We start from the raw sequence: 23,893 nt of genomic DNA, 5'->3' as shown, positions 1-23,893 counted from the left end.
TGGTGGAACCAACAATGGGCAAAATCGAGGACACAAAAGCTTACCTTGCAAGCTAACAATCCCAAGTCAAAGGTCCACACCAGCCCAAGGTTCAGAAACAGCAAAATCACAATCTGTATAGACCAGCAATCATATCAACATTTATAATCTAAAGGTTCATGACACAATGACAACGTTTTCTTTTTCGTTTCATGCCATTAGGCTTCTCCCAAAACCATAAGCCCTAATCCAATTGATTCTGACTTAGTTCAATTATTACAGAGGTTCAACTAACCAATCATGGGTCCACAAACCCAATATACCATTCTGTATGGACAGAACAGTGACCAACTCAAAATTTACAGAATATCCGGATATTTGTCGGGGGCATATTCGAATATCCATATCCGGATATCACAAGCCCCATATCCGGATATTTCGTGACAGAATGCAGTTTCTGCATTTCGCGAGATATCCATCCAAGGCTCCTCCTTTCACATTTCCAGAAGCTTAAACATGCATTTTTAGACTCCTTAAGGTTAGTGTTTATGTTGGTTACCAACTCATCACATAATACATGCCAAGACTCCACTTTTAATAAAGAAAACTCATGATCAGAGGTGATGAAACATACCCAAGGCTTAAAACATAACCAAAAGTGCACTTAGAGCTCTCAAGTCAGCCCCAAAGTTCTGACTCCACAATGCCACGAATTTGCCTTGTAAGCTTGGCCCTTTATCAACAAAGGTAGCTTCTTGAAGCTCAAAATGCCAAGACAATGGCTCCCACAACCCAATTCAAGAACTCAATACTAAAGCCTCACCAACACAGAAGCTCAACTCAGAAATGGAGCACCTTTCAATCACTCAAAGCTTATGCTCACTCAAATGTGGAGTTCTTGTGAAGAAATCAAGAGGAAATGTGTCCTCTTGAAGGTTTCCAATGGAGGGGAAGGGTGGTGGCAAGAAGGAGAGCACAACACCTCAGAAAATTCACGTAGGAGTTTATGCTTTCTGACCTAGAAATCTGTGCACTTAGTATTTATACGTGTATTAAGTTTAATCACAATGTATTAGCACTAATAGCTCCACTTATCTTTTTAATCTCAAATTTTAGATTCTGAACCTAGCCATTTTTCTAGGATTTGTTATACTTTTATTATAATTTTCGCAGCACTTTGTCGGTACGCGCTTTTACGTAGCCGGTATCAGTCCCGACGCCAATTCTCATTATTTCGACTCCAAACTTGACATTGTTAGTATATGGATGTCCTAAAGACAATCTTTTGATTAGATTAGGATATATGTGGACCTTTTTATATTGTCGCAAATAAATAATAAGCACTCTATATCCTGTTTCATATTTTGTCTCAATATTATTGTTAATATATTATATAAGTAACTGGATAAACCACTTGCAATAAAATAGGTATCTATTAAGTATCTGTGATGAGATCACGATCATGAGGATTTAAGGATACCAGATGTTTATTCCTAATTTTATGTTCCTAGTCTAGAGACACTGAGAATGGGGATCAGTAATCTTGGGTAAGACTAGCACGACTTATCTACTAGTATTCGGATACAAGGTAAAGACCTCATGAGCTACAGATATGGAGATGTCTTAGCTAAAGTCGCGGGTGGACCTATAAGGGCATAGCTCGCACTGAACAGACCCACAAAGAGACTCTGTGAGGAAATCTTACAAAAGTATCATTAGAGCAGTCTCTTAATATTTGGGTATGTCTTTCCTTAGACCATAAGTTGTCACCTAGACTGTGTTCTAGAAGGCATGTTTTGATTGTATACCTCGTCTTCCTGAAACATGGAGACTCATAGGTATACTTTTGGGCATGTCCTGAAAGAGCATAGGCCTAGGGTGATAAACTGAAGGAATTCGTCAAATCTCTGTAAGGGATTAGGTTATCTGTAAACCGGAGAAATCGGGATGACATTTACAAGACTCGGGAATCTATGCATAGAAAAAGAGATCATGAGATGATCTTCCTTTAGAGTCAGTAAATTGAAGATTCCCTATTTCGAATTAAAGCTTACCCTAAACCGCAAGGGTTGATACGTAACCTCACCCTAGGTTTAATGGGAAGGTAACCGAGACAAAAGGAAATGCATACGGCAACCAAATATGTGTAATAGGATGATCAAGTCATTAATCTAACTAGTTCTGGGGCAACAAAGCATCGCTAGTGCTCTGTGTTGTCATTAAATGGGTTGTGGGCTTGTTGGGCCCGAGCCCATTTATGTCAGTGGCTATGTTGGACCAAATGGGTCACACACTAACACCTTATTGTCATGATGATCTAGCATTAAAGGTATTGAGCCTAATAATGGTTGTTAGCCCAAGAAGAAGTTTGGAAGCCCACCTAAAAGGGAAAAGGGCGCAGCATGGATCATGTAGTGGGCTTGGATGGTCCAAGACACGACTAATTAATTTAATTAGTTAAATTAATTATCAAATATTTAAATTTTGAATTTTGAATTTGAACTTTGAATTTTGAATTTTGAATTTGAATTTTGAAATTCGAATTTAGAATTTTGAATTTGAAATTTGAAATTTGAAATTTGAATTTGAATTTTGAAATTTGAATTTAGAATTTAGAATTTAAATTTAGAATTTGAATTTTGAATTTAAATGTTTGAACGTTTGAATTTAAATTTTTGAATTTGAATTTGAATTGGCTATGAAAAGTTGTTTCATAACAAAAGGATAAGATAAGATCTTGTTGGAACAAATCCCTTGTATCAAGAGGAGATCTTTGGAGATCACCAAGGGCTGTTTGGGGCGCTGATTTGGTGTGATTATAAGTGTCATCTAGTCAACCAAATAAGCTCCAATCAGATTTAGTTGGTTGAGAGAATCAGTGAGTGAGTTGGTTCAAATTTGAATGCAACTGCTCAACATATCTGGATCCCTTTTGGGGCTGAATGGGGTGCATAGATGGCTGGCCATATGATGGCCATTAGGTCAGAATTTTGACTAGATAAAGATCTAGTCTCATGAGGATTGGATGGTAGGTTGTTGAGAATTTTGAATTGCAACAACTCCACCCTTTCTCTCCCTTTATGTGCGTCATTTGTGATCAGAATTTGTAGAAGGAAATCGGATTGAATCCTTGCTTCCTCTCATCCTTTTGGTGCGCCACTTTTGTTAGGTTTTTCCCTAAGTGTTTTGGAATTAACCTAGCCTTTTCTAAGAGCATCCATGCCCCACTTTTGTAAAGTTTTCATGCTGAAGACTTCACTCTTCTAAACACCTTTACCTAGCCTCCTCCTTCACACATTGGACGCCTAGCAAGCTTTTGTGGTGATCAATTGGTGGCTTTGAAGAGTTCTTGCATCTTGACGTGGGGTGGTGTGGATCAACGTTAGAGGGTTTGAACCCTTCAAACCTGACACTGATCTCCTTGGTGTTTGAATCACAAACAAAGGTAACATAATGCTGTCTTAAAGCATGAATCTTGATTGCATGTGTTATTCCGCTTGAAAATTTTTGTTTTTCATCCTCACATGCCTACGGCCTTCAAGGCCATTTTCTTTCAAGTGGTATCAGAGCCCGGTTGCTTTACCATCGGCGGGTGATGGTACCTTGTTTATGAAAATTGTTTTTCACGGTCAAAAGATCTTTAAAGGGTTAAAGCTTGAATTTTTGCATATGGATTTTGAATTACAATGCTTTAAATTGTTAAAGTTTTTGTTTTTATGAACATGTTAATACGATTGCTATGTTCATATATCTATATGTAGTCATGGTTTTGTTTCTTTTTCTTTGTGAAAGTTTTAAAAGGAAACACCTTTTTGAAAGGGATGATTCGGCCATGAAGGGTACTTAGAGTACCTTGATTGTTTTCTTATTTTTCTCCATGAATTGTATCATGAGCATAGCATGAAATTTTTTGTGACAAAATTTATCATATACATGCATATATGATTCAGCCATTAAAGGGTGTATGGTTGCATGCATGGTTTAATTTTGTGTTCTTTGAGTAAGAGTTAACAAAATTTGAATTATAAAAATTGTTATATAACTCTGCCATTAAGAGAAAAATTAAGAAAAATTTGAATCATGATTCTTGTAATTACATTTTAATTGTTAAAATGTTAAGACGTGTGAATGAACATATTTTATGATATTTGATATCTTGTGCTTGCAAAGTTGTCTAACCTTTCAGGTGCAAAAGGGGAAGGGGATGGTCATGGTGCCCGAAATTTGAATTTCAAATTTTTAAATTAAAGGTGTAATTTTGCTCTATTTAAATTAGAGGTGTAATTTGAATTTTAAATTTTGTAATTTTTCATTTGTCCCTCCAAAGATGTTTTGGAGTTTCTTTAATTATTTGTAATTAGAAAATTAGGCTAGTGGCGTTTAGACGACAAGCAGCCGTGGCTTGAGAAGCAAGATGGACGAATGCGCGAGCACCATGACTATCTCAAATAAAAGTGTTTTATATGTTTTAAAAACGACTAGTATGCATGAGATAGTGTATCGCGTATGTATGTATGCTTTTATGTTTTAAAAACGACTAGTATGCATGAAATTGGACAAATCGCGTTTGTATGTATTATTATGCACGTCCAATAACGACTAGTGTAATCCGATAGATGTTTGACATAGGATACGACTAGCATGATAATAATGCATACGCGTTTGATGAGACTTAATAAACCCTAAATAAAAGGAACCCTTAAAAGGAATAAATTATTAAGCGCATGATTACCTCCCACCACCAGTATTACTCAAACCTCCTCTAAATAGTGGTGATCCACAACTCAGTTGGGACCCACTGTTTCGTTGAGTAAGAGTAGTATTAGAAGTGTGAGACACTTAGGGCGCTGGTTAGTGCTTAACTAAGAGCATGAGTTGCAGGCTCAGCCGGGCTCATGTGCTTAGGGTAATAGTGCTAGGTTGGTTGCATGAGATGCACCACTAAGTGACAAGGAGTTGTCAACCTAATGTTAAGAGAAGGTATGAGATACTGTTGATAAGGATCAACCCATTATTTAATTTAATCTTGCGGTCTCAGACGAGGGTTAAAATAAATAATCGCACTCTTAAAATCCCACTAAGGTAAAATCTAAAAGTAGAACAACCCTAAGTCAAAGTTTAAGGGTCGTTGACTTAGATAAAATAGTGGGAGGGGCATATTATTTAAAGTCTTTAATAATTTGCTCTTATTACACGACAATATATATTAATTAATCTATCTTTACATTTTTCAGTTTTTAGTATGACTAATCCACTGTCACTGCGCTCAATACTCGATACGAACAAATTAACCGGTCCTAATTTTATGGACTGGTATCGGAACGTCAGAAATGTTCTGCGGGTCGAAAAAGTTGCTTATGTCCTTGACACTGCATTACCTTTTACTCCTAAGAAAGGGGAAGATGGGTTCGCGAAATTTGATTTCGAGGCCCACAAGCAACACCTGGATGATAATGTGTTGGCTTGTTGCATCATGCTGGCATCCATGTCGCCTGAACTGCAAAAGCAGCACGAACATATGGATGCCCCTTCCATTGTCCTTCATCTCAAGGAGTTGTATGATAAGAAGGATAAGCATGAGAGGTATGAGACCTTTAGGGAATTGTTCCTATGCAAGATGACTGAAGGCATGTCCTTTAACCGCCATGTCCTGAAGATGATAGCGCTCATTGAGAAGCTAGAGGGTCTAGGCTTCATAATGGATGCTGAATTAATTAATGACTTAGTTCTATCATCTCTTCCTCCTTCTTTCAGTGAATTCATTATGAATTACAATATGCATGGGATGCTTGTGAGCTTGCCAGATTTGTTAAGTATGTTAACAACTGCTGAAGTGTCTATCAAGAAGGATAGAACACAAGCTCTTCTGATTGGTGGGCCTAGCAAGGCCAAAGGTAAGGGCCAGGAGCCTGCGAAAGGCAACTCCCTTAAGCCCAAAGGAAAACCCAATAAAAAGATAGGCAAAAAGAAAGGTAAGAGTGCACCCAAGGACAAAAGCGATGTTGTGTGCTTCCGTTGTGGCAAGAATGACCATTGGAAGAGGAATTGTCCAGACTACCTGAAGAGTGTGAAGGACAAGAAGCATGATGATGCTTCTACCTCAGGTATTTACATGATTGAGATAAATTATTCTTGTGCTAATCCGACTTCATGGGTATTGGATACCGGTTGTGGTTCTCATAATCTGCAATGTGTTGCAGGTGCTTAGGAGCCCTAGAAGATTGGAGAAGAACGAGGTGGACCTCCGCGTTGGTGATGGAGCAAGAGTTGCTGCTCATGTTGTTGGAGATACCGACCTCATTTTGCTTGTGGGCCTCTTATTGCATTTGAATAATTGTCTTTATGTTCCTAGCATTTCTAGAAACATTATTTCTATTTCTTGTTTAGAACAAGATGGTTTTGCTTTCACTATTAGGGATGGTACATTTTCTATCATTTTGAATGATATTATTTTTGGTACTGCTTCTTTAATAAATGGCTTATATGTTTTGGAAATGGGAATTGAAGTGCTCAATGTAGATGTGAAACGACCTAAGACATATATTCAATCTTATCTTTGACAATGTAAACTAGGGCACATAAATGAAACAAGATTGTCTAGGATGCATGCAAATGGATACCTAGATTCCATGGATTTGGAATCCTATGGACAATGTGAATCTTGTCTAGCTGGGAAAATGACTCGTTACAAGCCCAAAGGGCTTGAGAGTCATATGGCTAGTGAGTTAATAGAACTCATTCACTCTGATGTATATGGCCCAATGTCTATAGAGGCTAGAGGAGGATACTCTTATTTCATTACCTTTACAGATGATAAATCAAGATTTGGGTATGTGTACCTAATGAGATATAAATCTGAAGCCTTTGAAAAATTCAAAGAGTTTAGGAATGAAGTAGAGAAACAGCGTGGCAAGATGATTAACACATTGCGATAAGATCGTGGTGGTGAATATCTTAGCCATGAGTTTCAGGATTATCCGAGAGAAAATGGAATTCTCTCGCAGTTTACTGCACCTTACACACCACACCAAAATGGTGTCTCCGAAAGGAGAAACAGGACCTTGTTAGACATGGTCAGGTCTATGATGAGTGATACTCAACTTCCAAAATCATTTTGGGGATATGCCTTAGACACGGCGGCAAACCTTCAAAATAGGGTACCGTCTAAATCTGTTCAGACCACACTATATGAGATATGGAATGGTAAGAGACCCAACCTGAGTGCTCTGCAGGCGACGTTCTCCAATGGAGAAGTAAACACACAACTCCGTAGGTCTACTAGGGTCATCTATCCACCTGAGAGGTATGGGCTTGTGATTGAGAATCAACAAACCGTCGAGGATGATGAACCTAGTAACTATAAGGAGGCGGTCAAGGATGTTGACTCCTCTAAATGGCTTGAAGACATGGAATCTGAAATAGATTTGATGCATCAAAACAAGGTATAGACCTTGGTTCCTAAATCGCAAGGAATAGTTCTTATCAGTAATAAATGGGTCTTTAAAAGAAAAACTGATGCAAATGACAACGTTCAAACCTACAAAGATAGGTTGGTTACGAAAGGATATCGTCAAAGTCAAGGAGTTGGAATATTCATTTTGATGAAGTCGTTAGGAGTAACGATTTCATCAAGAACGAGGATGAACCTTGTGTTTACAAGAAGGTTAGTGGGAGTAATGTCATTTTCTTGGTACTTTATGTAGATGACATATTACTTATAGGAAATGACATCCCCACATTACAAACAACGAAAGACTGGCTTTCAAAAAAAGCTTCACCATGAAGGATTTGGGAGAAGCGGCCTTTATACTTAGTATAAAGATCTATAGAGATAAATCCAAGAGGCTGCTGGGTTTATCTCAATCCACGTATGTTGACAAGATGCTAAAGAGGTTTAGCATGGAAGGTTCAAAAATGGGTTTTCTTCCCGTCAGTCATGGGGTACATCTTTCCAAGGCTATGTGTCCTAAGTCACAGCCTGAGAAGGATCACATGAGTGAAATTCCATACGCTTCGGCTATTGGATCCATCATGTATGCCATGATATGTACGAGACCAGATGTCTCATATGCTTTGAGCATTACGAGCAGATACCAGTCAAACCCTGGAGAAGGTCACTGGACAGCAGTCAAGACCATCCTTAAGTACTTGAGAAGAACTAAGGATGCGTTTCTGGTCTATGGTGGGGTTGATGAGCTTTCAGTGAAAGGATTCACTGATGCCAGCTTTCAGAGTGACAAAGATGACTGCAAGCCACAGTCAAGATTCGTATTCACCGTAAATGGTGGGGCAGTGTCTTGGAAGAGTTCCAAGCAAGAGACTACAACAAATTCAACGACAGAAGCTGAATACATAGCTGCTTCAGAAGCGGCTAAGGAGGCCGTGTGGATCAAGAAGTTCATATCTGAACTAAGGGTGGTTCCAAGCGTGGATGAGCCCATACAGTTGCTTTGTGACAACACTATAGCCATTGCGCAGCCAAAGGAACCTAGGTCTCATCAAAGATCTAAGCACATGCTCCGCAGATATCACCTGATTAGAGAAATCATTGATAGAATGGATGTAAAGATGGAATATGTTCCCACGAAGGCTGTTTCTCAGAGAAAACATGATAGTCATTATGAGGCTTTAGGTATACGACTTAGGTCAGATTGGCTCTAGGCCAAGTGGGAGCTTGTTAGTATATGGATGTCCTAGAGACAATCTTTTGATTAGATTAGGACATATGTGGACCTTTTTATATTGTCGCAAATAAATAATAAGCACTTTTTATCTTGTTTCATATTTTGTCTCAATATTATTGTTAATATATTATATGAGTAACTGGATAAACCCCTTGGAATAAAATAGGTATCTATTGAGTATCTGTGATGAGATCACGATCATGAGGATTTAAGGATACCGGATGTTTATTCCTAATTTTATGTTCCTAGTCACCTAGACTGTGTTCTGGAAGGCATGTTTTGATTGTATACCTCGTCTGCCTGAAACATGGAGACTCATAGGTATACTTTTGGGCTTGTCCTGAAAGAGCACAGGCCTAGGGTGATAAGCTGAAGGAATTCGTTAAATCTCTGTAAGGGATTAGGTTATCTGTAAACCGGAGAAATCGGGATGACATTTACATAACTCGGGAATCTATGCATAGTAAAAGAGATCATGTGATGATCTGCCTTTAGAGTCAGTAAATTGAAGATTCCCTATTTCGAATTAAAGCTTACCCTAAACCGCAAGGGTTGATACGTAACCTCACCCTAGGTTTAATGGGAAGGTAACCGAGACGAAAGGAAATGCATACGGCAACCAAATATGTGTAATAGGATGATCAAGTCATTAATCTAACTAGTTCTGGGGCAACAAAGCATTGTTGCTCTGTGTTGTTATTAAATGAGTTGTGGGCTTGTTGGGCCCGAGCCCATTTATGTCAGTGGCTATGTTGGACCTAATGGGTCACACACTAACACCTTAGTGTCATGATGATCTAGCACTAAAGGTATTGGGCCTAATAATGGTTGTTAGCCCAAGAAGAAGTTTGGAAGCCCACCTAAAAGGGAAAAGGGCGCATGGATCATGTAGCGGGCTTGGTTGGTCCAAGACATTACTAATTAATTTAATTAGTTAAATTAATTATCAAGTATTTAAATTTTGAATTTTGAATTTGAAATTTGAATTTTAAATTTGAATTTTGAAATTCGGAATTTGAATTTTGAATTTTGAAATTTGAATTTTGAAATTTGAATTTTGGATTTAGAATTTAAATTTAGAATTTGAATTTTGAATTTAAATGTTTGACCGTTTGAATTTAAATGTTTGAATTTGAATTGGCTATGAAAAGTTGTTTCAAAACAAAAGGATAAGATAAGACCTTGTTGGAACAAATCCCTTGTATCAAGAGGAGATCTTTGGAGATCACCAAGAGCTATTTGGGGCGTTGATTTGGTGCTATTATAAGTGTCATCTAGTCAACCAAATAAGCTCCAATCAGATTTGGTTCGTTGAGAGAATCATTGAGTGAGTTGGTTCAAATTTGAATGCAACTGCTCAACGTATCTGGACCCCTTTTGGGGCTGAATGGGGCGCATAGATGGCTGGCCATATGATGGCCATTAGGTCAGAATTTTGACTAGATAAAGATCTAGTCTCATGAGGATTATATGGTCGGTTGTTGGGAATTTTGAATTGCAACAACTCCACCCTTTCTCTCACTTTATGTGCGCCATTTGTGATCAGAATTTGTAGAAGAAGATCTGATTGCATCCTTGCTTCCTCTCATCCTTTTGGTGCGCCACTTTTGTTAGGTTTTTCCCTAAGTGTTTTGGAATTAACCTAGTCTTTTCTAAGAGCATCCATTCCCCACTTTTGTGAAGTTTTCATGCTGAAGACTTCACTCTTCTAAACACCTTTACCTTGCCTCCTCCTTCACACATTGTACGCCTAGCAAGCTTTTGTGGTGATCAATTGGTGGCTTTTCAAGAAGAGTTCTTGCATCTTGACGTGGGGTGGTGTGGATCAACGTTAGAGGGTTTGAACCCTTCAAACCTGACACTGATCTCCTTGGTGTTTGAATCACAAACAAAGGTAACATCATGTTGTCTTAAAGCATGAATCTTGATTGCATGTGTTATTCCGCTTGAAAAATTTTGTTTTTCATCCTCACATTCCTACAGCCTTCAAGGCCATTTTCTTTCATAATGGTCTTAGGATCCATCATAACAGTTGGGGGCTGGCTTGCGATAACAGGGAGGAAGCACAATATCCATCACACGGTCTATAAATATGCTTTCATTATTAATGCTCTGGTCAACTTGTTGTTGTCGGTTGCCATTGGGTGCTTGTGCTTCAGCTCGTCTATGGTCAATAGCTCGTCCTGGGCCTTGTCATTCTACATTGTCTTCATGAGGTTGGGCTAAGAAGCGGAGTTCCATATAGTCCATTTGTTGCATTATCATGACTATTATCGCCTACATTGGATCAATATTGTTCATTACAGCCCAAGGGTTGGGTGGTGTTTGTGCAAAGGCAGACTCAAACTCTGCCTTGCGGACGTGAAAATCATTTTTCTTGACCAGGGTGCAACCGAGCTGCTGCTCAATGTGCAAACTATTCTGCATCGGGTTCCCCTCTGTCTGATGGTTGGGTTGTGGTGCCAACAACGATTGCTGGATATTCACCACAACGTGCGTGATCACCATCGTAGCGTGGAAATAGAAGTTTAATGATTCCCACAGATGGCGCCAATGATTGATCCTGGAGGATCGAGAATGTTTAACCGAAGGTTAGTCATTGTATCTTGGATCAGTACACTCTCGGTGGTCTATGGAAGTGACACCATAAGGGATAATAGATTATTATGTTCAATCATAAAGGCGTATAACTGAAGGCATAGGGTGTGTGCACAGTGACAATTATGAGAGTATGGAGTTCGCGGTGCATACCTGAGAGGCTTAACCTTTTTATTTATATAAGAGATTACCTGTAGGTGTAGAGTTTTGATAAGAGTCAAATTATTGGGGGCTAATGCATAGGATACATGTCCTAATCTCTTATGTTTGCCACTTATCTTGGGTTGTTGCCTCTAGAAGCTTATGGGCCCATAAGATGGGTCCAGAACAATATGACCGAAAATAATGAATGAAAAAAATCTTTGACAAGTCAAACTAATAATTATCCTAATTGTCTAAAAAATAAAACACAAATAATTTACTTTTGTTTATTTTTTGGATGACATTAACTTTGAACTATCAAAATATTAATTCTTTAATGGCATCCAGGTAGGAGATTATATGTTTATTCTTTCTTTTTGGAACATCCATTTTTTTAATTCTAAACAATCGAAAAGATTTTTTTTGGAGAAATCAAGAAAAATAAATTTTTCCGGTTAGGGAATGGATCCTCTTGTAACGCCCTGCCGCTTCAAGAATCAACGACTATCCCCACATACTAACACGAGACTTTTCAGTGTGCTTTTTCCTCACTCGCACACTTCCTGTGGAAACTTCCAGGAGATCACCCATCTCAGAATTACTACAAGTCAAGCACGCTTAACTATGGAGTTCTTCCATTCAGGGCTACCGAAAAGTAGATGCATCTTGTTAGTATAGGTAGTATCAATTAATTCTTATAAGCTACCCACAACTGTGCAGTCTCATCCCTGCACAGTCTTTGGAATCCTTCTTTTTTGGGTGTCGATTCGATTCATTCATGTAACCCCCGCTGGAAGCCTGCCAGGAGCTGCTCCTTGTCTGTGCTCTTTCGCACCGGCGATCACTCCCCTCCCTCGTCAGCGCTCGGGATGTTACATGCCCACTAGCTTCTACCCGGTTCGTCCTCGAACCACACCATACTGGAAGAGAGGCCTGCTCTAATACCACTTGTAACGCCCGGTCACTTCAACAATCAATGACTATCCCCACATACTAACACGAGACTTTTTAGTGTGCTTTTTCCTCACTCACACACTTCCTGGGAAAACTTCCCAAGAGGTCGCTTATCCCAGAATTACTGCAAGTCAAGCTTGCTTAACTATGGAGTTCTTCCGTTCAGGGCTATCGAAAAGTAGATGCATCTTGTTAGTATAGGTAGTGCTAATTAATTCTTATAAGCTATCCTCAACTGTGCAGTCTCATCCGTGCACGGTCTTTGGAATCCCTCTATTTTGAGAGTCGATTCGATTCATTCATGTAAACCCCGCTGGAAACTTGCCAGGACCCACTCCTTGTCTGTGCCCTTTCGCACCATGCCTTTTCGCACCGACGATCATTCCCCGCCCACGTCAACGCTCGGGATGTTACATGTGTAACACCCCGTTCTAAAACCGGTTTGTTAACATTATGTATGTCATTAAGCACAGTTACAATCACAGCAATTGAATTATGATACGGATAAAATTTTTCTTTTTTATTTATAAATATTTCTATTTAAAATCAATTTCGTAATTAAAACAATTCCAATAACTGTAATCATAACTTAAACTATGTGTGGAACACTTAATGAAATTTTATTTGACCATACGTTGCTACCATAGTGTGTCAAGTAGTCCCCTTAGATCAACAAGGTTTAAAAACTCATTTTTATTGTTATTCAACACTAAATACCACCACTTTTTATTTACTTAAGGAATTTTATATTACATCTATGGTCCTCTTCTCCCAATATGTTATAGATCTCTTCGTTAGCTACACGTGAGTTCAAGTCGCGCTCAATTTGGAGCACCGTAACTCAGGTTATGAATTTTTGAAGAAAAATGTGTTGAACTTCACAAGGGTCCCACACTGATAGCGCGAAACCCAATACGAATTTTTTTGCGTCTTCCCGCACCATAAGCGCCAATTTTAACGCTCACGGCGCCACAGATTTGTAGATTTCACCCTACATTAGTATTTTACCCATAACTTGAGTTATACTTATTCGATTGACACAATCTTAGTCTTGTTGGAAAGCTAATAAAAACATCTATAACTTCGATTAGACACAAGGGTCCAAATCTATCTTATAAGATATGAAAAATGGACAACAAGATATATTATCCTTATATTTACATTGATTCTCAACCCCAAAGATTTTCTTTCACCTAATAGACATTATACAACCACTTCAATACATGATTCTTGCCATTTCAAGGCTCCCATGATATCCAAAGATGCTTGAAAGCCCTTTTATCACATATATGAAAATACAATTACATAATAATCAGAGTTCCAGGACATAGACTTAACAAAACACTTTATCAAAGCTATTTTGCTCCTTTCAACTACCAAGGATGCAAAATGACTAGGGTCATGATCTAAGTCCCCAAAAATACATATTGTTAGTCCACTAAAATATTACTACTAAGTGTGCATCCCATACATATCTTTCTATCAAAATATAAGATGCAACCAAATGTAAATACATATGAGACACTTCAAAACAATCATATCACATGTTATCATATGGAAATCTACTTAGGCCTCTTGCCTCGTTCCTGACCTGCATCATCCATGCTAGTACCTAAAATAGCAGTCCCCAAACTGGGTGAGATAAAACTCAATAAACCCAGGGTTCTTGGAGAATTCCTCCAACCCCAGAGTTCACTTCCTGCATGAAGGGTTAGTATACACATGGCATGAACTACATCATATATCATGTATGCCCTCACAAGGGACTTATAACCTTCTTATCTAACCTTCATGTATCTAAGATCACATATACGCATACCTATTCAAATTTTCTAGAATTCATCGGGACTCCAAGTCATCCACCATGTCAAAGTTATACCATTAATCCATATATACTCACTTATTTTAACTACTCCATACATATAGGGAATATTCACCAACACTATCATCATGATATCAACTCATTTCAATCATACTTACTAACCATAAGGCCACACATCCACTTATGGTAGAATTCTACCTAAAAGGTTAGACAAAATATCTCAATTTGTTCTCATTAATTCCTCAACTCCATATAATGTACTTACAAACATCTTTGTCTGTGGACCAATCAACACTGCAGCCACAACAAGCTAAGGACTGACCTTAGGTGCTCCAGGGTTGCCATGCGGCTTCTTATGATGACCACACATATAACACAAAGGAATGGGCTGATCAGACCCACACTAAGGAATCACATGCACGGTAATCAATAAGAGTCTACATACAACTATACAGCACTTAACCCAATCATAAAACAATCAGAGTTCCCTAAGAAACTACTCTAATACCATAAAATGTAACAGCCCATTACGTACCGGTAAGGTTATTATTGCATATGGTATTAAGCGCAGTTACAATCACAGTAATCGAGTTAATTAAATTACGGGCAAACTTTTTCTTTTATTACATTCTTTTCTTTAAACATTATCCATTTCCGTAATCAATTAAAACAACAACATAATTATAAATGCAAAACTCGTGGAAGTATAAAACTTATTAATCATAACCCCTCCAAGCTATACCATTAACTCTAGGTGATAAAATGACATATTTTCAATTTTTGCACTGTGGGAATCGATTCCCAACCTCAAGGAATCGATTCCCAGCAGCTACAGTAACACACAGAAGCTTAATTTTTGCTCCCCTGTTTTAAGGAATCGATTCCCAACCTCAAGGAATCGATTCCCAGCCTTCACAGTGGCTGAAATTCACGTGCTCTGTTTCAGGGAATCGATTCCCAGCAACAGGGAATCGATTCCCTACTGTGAAAAACCAATTTGACAGCTTTTTCACTTCAAAAGGGATCCATGATTTCATTCCTATCACTTTAACACTTACTATAACCACCATTACTAATGTAGGCTCTAGGCCCTTCCATCATGCATATTCATTATGTAATGCATCAATTACAATATTTCTCATTCGTTTTTCCATTTACACATCATATGCTCATTTTACATCACAAGTCACTAAATGCCTTTAAACATAATGTGTGGCCATGGACAAGTCCCATGCTCACCAAGATACCAATATAAACCAAAGGCATGGAATATAAATCAAATACAAAAGACTTAGAATCTAATCATGAACACAACAAAAGCATGGAAATCTCAACATGCAATATGTTCATGATCTAAGTCCCAAAATGCTAAATAAAATGCTATGTGCATCAAATATGCTCCTCTAAAATGCCATGCTCTCCATATGCACATCATCCTCAACTCGTCTACTAAGCGGGCCTCTTGCCCGAAGCTCCTCCGTGCTCACTATATCCTGAAATGATGTCCCCAAACGCGGGGTGAGATATACAAATATATCTCAGTAAAGCAAGGGTACTAGAGGATCACTCCACCCCATGGCTCACTCAATGTGAAATAATAACATCATGTAAAAATGCATGACATACAATATCACAAACAACTGGGCACAAATCCAAGAACATCCACATCAGGATTCCGTTCAAGAACCCCATCATATGACTCCCGGGAAGCTTCCTGGTGCCTCTCCCATGGATGAGATGACCCTATGGCAAAAACCAACTGGAACTCCTCATGAGCCCTATCCAGCGGAAGTCCCATGTTTGGATCATCCTGGTACCGCTCCCAGAGTCGGCCCCACGGCAAAACCCGACCGGAATCCCCAAAGGATATCTCCAGCGGAAGTCCAAACCACACACATCTACTGGCTAGAGATCACAAAATTTCGCACAAAACATGCTCCAAGCATGTCACACAATCAAGCAATAATGCATGAACATACATATTCACACAATGTCAAAAGGAACAAAATTCAACCACAACCTTCCACTAGTGTGATGGAGCACATAAGGGATTAAAACCCAAGTTCCAAAGGTTTACCTCAACTCCGCAATTATTGCTCTTCCACGTAAGCTCCAAGCTTATTCCACTTCTATTGGTTCCATGAGAGGCAACCTATATGATCAAACAATAATTATCAACAATACAATTCACAAGGCAATCAATTCACTTTCAAAATACTCCTACACAAACTCATTCACTTAGGCCAAAGGGCTATTTACACTTATTTGTCCTTATACATCATTACAGGTCAAATTACCACATACTCAATACATCCAACATTATTCCTTCCAATTCCACAACATCATACCAACCTACCATCCATTTAAACACCATTTACAACCATACAACCTCAACTACACAATTTTTACATCATTTTTCCTCCAAACCCTTTATGGTTTGAATTCTTCAAGGAAGCCTACACCAAGGCTTTCAATTCAATTTAACACTTTCACATGTATTTCAATCTCATTATTAACCCATACCAATGCTCCACAACTCAATTATCCGATCCCATTATCATGACCATTCATAAAGTATTGAAATCTCATCATGAAATTTCCTAAGTTAAAAATTCCAAATCACAATAATTTTTATTACATAAATCGTCATAATTTATCATTCTAAGCATTTAATTCCAAAGGAGACATACCATTTAATATTCCTAACTACCATAACTCAATTTACAACTTCAAAACCCTCATCCAATTTATGATCTCCATTAAAACTCAAAGAGAGTGTGAAAACTTACCACCAATAGCTCTCTAGGGTCCAAGGGGATGATCTCCAACCAATGAATCAACACCAAATTCACCAAAAATTCTCCAAAATTCATCAATTTTCGTGGCTGAAATGTGGGGTTTTCTCCTCACACATTGCTCTCCACAAGATGCACTCTACATGAAAGTCACTCACAATCTCAAGGGGAACAACTTTGTAGTTGGAAGTTTCTCTTAAAAGTGTCTAGAAAAAAGTTTAAAAAATCAAAAGCTCACTTTCCCTTACCATGGAAGAGAGCTCGACGAGAGAAGAGGAAGGAGGAGAGAGAAAAGTGAGGAAAATATGATTTTTCATGTCACTTTGTCCATTTGTCACTTAAGTGGGTCTTACATGCGAATTAATTTTATTAAATCACCCAAAATAACCCACAAATTCATAACTTACGTATTTTTCTCGTTCACGTCATATTTTTCCTTCCTAGAAATACTGATCTTATTTTCACGCTTATCTATACAATTATACCGTAGTATTTTACACAGAAAAATCATTATTTATCAAATTTTTCGAAACTTGCCTATCCACTCAATTTTTCGTCCTGAATCCATTTCTGGCATTTTTTTTATCATTTGAGACCTTCTACTCAATTTTTCATGCCTAGGGATACGTGTTTAGTAAATTACCATTTTACCCCTCTTATGCAATTTGACCCCAATCTCAGAATTTTCACTAATCCTACCATTTAATCATCATTATCTCATATAATTATACATTTAGAAATACGAGGTGTTATAAACATACCCCGCTATTCATGCATTTACCAATCAATCTTACCGTTAGATCGATTATATGGATCCAACGGTTATATTTATTTCCATCTTTGTATGGTCATGATTCCCCAAATTTAATACTTTATATTTATTTTCACCTTTGTATGGTTATGATTTCTCATATTTAATGCTTTCACTTTAAATATGGGGAATTATGACCATACAAAGATGGAAATAAATATAACCGCTGGATCAACATAATCGATCTAACGGTGAGATTGATTGGTAGTCACTTGGTAGTAACACAACTTGGTTGTCACAATATCCTTCCCCTATATATATATATCTATATATATATATATATATATATATATATATATATATATATATATATCAAAATATGGTCGTTTCATGTAAAATTATATAAAGTTGTGTCCTTCAAAATTATAAACATTTCACCTTCTTAAAGCACATGTAAAATTATATAAAGTTGTGTCCTTCAAAATTATAAACATTTCACCTTCTTAAAGCACAAAAATTGTTTGTAAGGGAATAGAAATAGACAAAAGATTAGAAAGAGAAAATGGTAGAAAGAAACAAAATCGAGGATCAACCGGTTTAAAGTAAAGACAATGGTGAACTATTGAGTTGCTATTTGTTAAACTCGTAAAATCCAAGCCTTTTACGAGTGCTTTTTTGGTGGTCCTAGACCACCATGGTTCGGTCCAAAAATATAAAAGGGGAGGGATTAAGAGGGGATTATGGAAAGAGTGAAGGATTTAAATGGAATCATTTTTCTCCATTTTGGAAAAATGAGCACTGAAAATAATTTTTCCTTTTATGGTACTCCAACAGCAGTGCAGGGCAGATGTAGAAGTAGTGTAACAGCCCATTACGTACCGGTATTGTTAACATTGATTATGATATTAAGCGCAGTTACAATCACAGCAGTTCATTTATAAAAATGCGAGTAAACTTTTTCCTTTTCATTACACGAGCATTTAAAATAATAATAAAGCGTAATGAATAAAAACTGTGACCATAACTGAAAACTAAACGAGGAATAATAATATTAATTTCCTAAATATCATATAATACTTCTCTCCAGTCACTAAGGGGTTCTCATAAACCCACTTATCATAAATCACACTTTTACGATTTTTACCTATCATAATATGGTTCAATCTTTTAAATACTGCAGAAAATCTGCGTGTCGCGAACCTCTCATTTTTTAGTAAGTTATTTTAGACTTAATTATATTTCCAACAAGCTATCACACGCTCCATAAATTTCTCTTTTTCTCCGGTTATCACTGTTTCAAGTTGGACAAGCAAATATGCCGGCATACCTCAAACAGGACACCAAACAACCTCACTCTTTCAACGATTTCGGACAAACCACTCCACCAATTTCTCTCAAATTTTTATACAGTAAACTAGACAATCAAGATTCAATTTGACATATCATGGACCTAATTTGACCAAGAATTGAGACGGGAATAAATTTCCCAAAAACAGGTCGTGACAGCCCTAAGTGCAGGGGATTTCTGAACAGCCCTTACTCTTCTGCCTCTATAGGTCTTCATACTACTCCTATGGTCCTCACATTTTGACACAAGGTAGTTGACATCTCAATCTTCAAAATGGTGTATGGAAAGTCTCTATTGGATATTTGTGGAGGAAGATATGCTCTCCCAAAGTTCACCCAAAATCTGCCATTTTATAGAAATTTCGGCAGCATCTTCTTTGTTTTTCCAACATATCCCACTTTTGTAAAAGTGTGTTATCTATCATCAATTCCTTGGTGCTCTTACAACACATCACAATTTATATCCATTTGCTTACTTTACAATTCATTCCTTAAATTATAAAACTTAAATCATTTCAATCACTTTAATCTAATTACATGCATTCTTTAACATTCACATAATTCATCAACTAAAATAGGCCTAAGGCCCTTTCATCATATGGTATACTTCAATATTACACAAGGTCCAAATATTACAAATACAATTCCTCCAAAGAAACATAATACAATTGAATCTACAATTATAATATAATAATCCTCAAAATGAATCATGGTAAATCATGACTAAACTTAGAAAAAATATGACATGAACAAAGATGACAATATGCATAATCCTAAATCACATACAATGTTCGTGTCCTAAGTCTAGCCTAGGCCAAGTGGCCACAAAATGCAAAATAGGCTCTAAGTCCACGTGCTCATCCTATGGGCCTCTTGCCCGCAGCTCTTGTGCCACAGCCACTACCTGAAATAAAGTCTCCAAACGGGGTGAGATATAGGAATATATCTCAGTAAACCAAAGGTTCTGAAGATTACTCCACCCTATGGCTCACTCAGATGTATATCAATAATATACCATAACATCCAAAAAGGGATAAAGTAAGGGATTTAGTGAAGTAGGTAAGCATAGGGAGTAAAAATACGATGAAGCTGGAATGGTCAATGCCAAAGTCACGCAACATCCGGCCTATTGTCCTCGGCAAATAGCCTACAGGTTCTCATTCAAGGAAGTGTTCTCAGAACATCAATCAAGGCACCCTCCATCCATATACACCTGAGACATTCCTAGAGTGCTCCTCAACGGATGACACCCCATGACCCCAGGTCAACTGGAACTCCCTCATGGAGAACTATCCAGTGGAAGTCTGGAGCGTTCGAAGGCAATAGTCTACTGGCCAGAGACACGGTACATCCTATGTACCACTATACATACAAATATGCATGAACATGAACATGTTATAATATACTACCAACATACACCTCCAACCACTACCTCCAAGAGGCATGATGGAGCACACACGGGGACTAAACCTCAGTATCAAGGGATTACCTGATGATAGCTCCTTCACTTGATAGCTCCAATTTAATACGTCACCGAGCTTGGTACAACAAGAAATGCCTACACATAGGTCATTCACACTTCAATTATAATCAACCAATCCATGTACATGATTATTCAATTACACATGCATATTTACATAGTTACTACCAAATTCCCTTTGGTCAAGGACCAAAGGCAACCCACCAAACTCATAGCTCCAAGTTTATGTCCATGAGAGGCAACCTACAATGATCACACAAGGATCATCAATATGAGGTGCAACCAACTAAATCACAAAGCACTAAAGTCCACCCCTCCATATGTATGAAATTACCAAACCATTTCCTTAATTTTATTTCAAGTTCCCATTAACATCCCAAGGTTACCACAACACTCATTCAAGCCCTTAATTCCATTTAATATCATCCTAGCACCATTTTCCCTAATTTTTCCTTAAATAGCCGAAACACATACACACACATCACCTAATAATTTTCCTTCCAATTCAATGCATCAACTCAACATACAAGCAATTTAAACACCATCCACAATCACACAACATCAATTATACAATTTTTACATCGTCAAACCCTATATACCCTCAAATGGTCGAATTGTTCATATCCACATGCCTAGGGGTACTCAATCCAATTTCACACTTCCACACCTCATATAATCCTAAAATTAACTCATACAATTACTCTATAACTCAATTACACAATCCTACAACCATACCATTCCACAAAGTCATGAACATCAACATCAAAATTGCATAAGTTACCAAATAATTTCTCAATAAATTTTATGGTTTCTATCACTATAAAACATCATCCTACGCCACTTTTATCTGATACACATTTTCAATTTGAGTTCTCTAGCTACATCAATCCATACACAATAGCTTTAGGTCATAAAAATTCAATCCAATTCAAAACCAAAAATTGGAGGAGAAAGCTTACCACCAATCAACTCCTAGGCATCCCAAGAATGAGTTTCAACCCTTAAACGGTCCAAAACCGCCACCAACCACCCTCCTTGGCCACCAAAACCGCCACCCCAATAGGAAAATGATCTCCTTTTTCACTCAATTTCGTGGCTCACTCAAGGAATGAAAGATGCTCACAAGGTGATTTGGAACAACTTTGATGTTTTACACTTTTGGATTTGGTGCATGGAATCATTGGAAAAATGGATTTGAAATCCTTGTCTTCCTTGCCAGTGGCGGCCGCGGGCTTGCTGGAAAATGAGGGAGGAAGGAGCTTTTTTTTTTGCACATGTGTGAATTGGTCCACTTAAGTGAGGTAGGCCCCACGGGTGCCACCTCAACCTAAAACCAAATCAAATCTCCCGCTTATTCTACTAAGCGTCCACAATTTCTTAAACTATTTAGAAACTATAATTTTTAACATCAATCATTGTCCTATAATTGTCCTTGATCAGATGAATCCGGAGTTTTTCGGTCGTTCGGAGAAATCACAGTTTTAAGTTGTTATGCGCGTTGTGGGCACGCTTCCCCAAACACTCTAATTTCCATCAATTTTCACCAGAATTTATATTTTCTAGTCTTATGTACCATTTATAACTTATATCCAAACCTAGAGCTCAAAATTCATTTGGCACGTTTCACGGTGCAACTGTACCGCGATATTTTTACCCGGTAAAAACACTATTCACCAAATTTCCAGAAACTTGACTAACCACTAATTTTTCATTCTGAATCCATTTCCAGGGTTAGGTTTCCTATTTGATATAGAACACACTTTGATAAAGTGGGATTAGTTAATAAAACAAAGGAGATGCGTCGAATTTCTAAAAAATGATCAGTTTTTAGGCCAACTTTGGGAGTGCATATCTCCCTCCACGAAAGTCCAATTGTGACGTGACATACACCATTTTAAAGTTTGAGATGTCAGATATGTTGTATCAAAATTTGGTATCCTTTGAAATTGTGTAGCATCCTGTAGGTTGGAAAGTGTGAAAACTGCCCGAAATGATCAAGTGCAGGGGCTGTTCGAGTCCCCTGTTTGAAAAAATCATATCTTCCTCAATTCTTATTAAAATTAGGCTTATGAAACATAAAATTAATCTAAAGGTGTCTAGTATACTGTATAAAAATTTGAGGGCAATTGGTTTAGTAAATCGTTCAGAATCGCAGAAATAGTGAGTGAGGTTTGGTGCTCTGTTTGGAGTTGGCTAGCATCTTTGCTTATCCAACTTCAAACGGTTATAATCAGAGCTAGAGAACTCCAATTGAGGCATGTGATATCTTATTGTAAAGGTAATTAAGTCTAGTTAACATACTAAAATATGAAAAAATATAAGCATGTTCAGTTTTACGAAAACCATAAAAGTGAGTTTTATGCTAAGTTGGTTTATGGGAACCTCTTAGCAACTTAAAATAAGTAATGTATGATAGTTAAGCATGTACTATATAAATTTCGCTTATAGATTTCAGTTACGATCACAGTTTATATCATTACATTTTATATTGTTTCAAACGCTTACGTAATGAAAAGAAAAATGTTTACTCGTATTTTTAGATAAATTGTTGTGATTGTAACTGCGCTTAATATCATAATCAATGCTAACAATATCGATACGTAACAGGTTGTTACAATAAGTATGTTTAATTTTTTTAAGGTTTAATATTTCTCATATTTTAGGAGATAAATTTATCTCTTATAAGTGTGTTAGAGCCATATTTTCTCTTTATCTCTCTTCTCCTTACAGTGGCCCACATGGGTCTCACACACTTTTATGTGTGTATAAGAGATAAAAACATAAGAAACATTAACCCAATGTTTTAATGTTGAAGTTTAAAAGAGTGAATTGTTTAAGTTGTAAGAATAAGGTGGTATTTTGAAAAAACACTTAACTACTAGAAGGAAGTTTTATGAAATTTACCCTATTTAAAATGGACTTAGTAATGAGGTTTGATTTATTGTAGCAAGCGGATGGCATAAGTCCCTTCACAATGCCTCTTATGAGACTTGCTTGCATTGTCTTAGAAAAAGTTCCACTCAAAAGGTCCAAAATTATTGAGAATTTGATGAAGAAATTTAATCGAGATTTAGTATTTTGTCGTGCTCCTAAGGACAATGATCTGACAAGCTATGTCCATGGTATGGTACTTTCTTAGAGTTTTTTTAATCAAATTGTTTAGAGCTCTTAAAGTAATGCAGAATAAAGTTTAAGGGTCCCTTTTTTATCATGTTGCTGGAAAAAAAGTTATCTTACGTCACCCATTATAATTATCTATTCTGGGGAGTACATAGTTATAATATTAAAAAAAATTCTCTCCACGTCAGCCAACAACTTTTGAAGAAAGAGAAAAATAGTTTT

This window comes from Gastrolobium bilobum, unplaced genomic scaffold (genome assembly GCF_033153095.1).
Source record: "Gastrolobium bilobum isolate Gb01-03AN ecotype WA unplaced genomic scaffold, APGP_CSIRO_Gbil_v1 utg7961, whole genome shotgun sequence".
NCBI lineage: Eukaryota > Viridiplantae > Streptophyta > Magnoliopsida > Fabales > Fabaceae > Gastrolobium > Gastrolobium bilobum.
Note: the sequence above shows the minus strand (reverse complement) of the source record.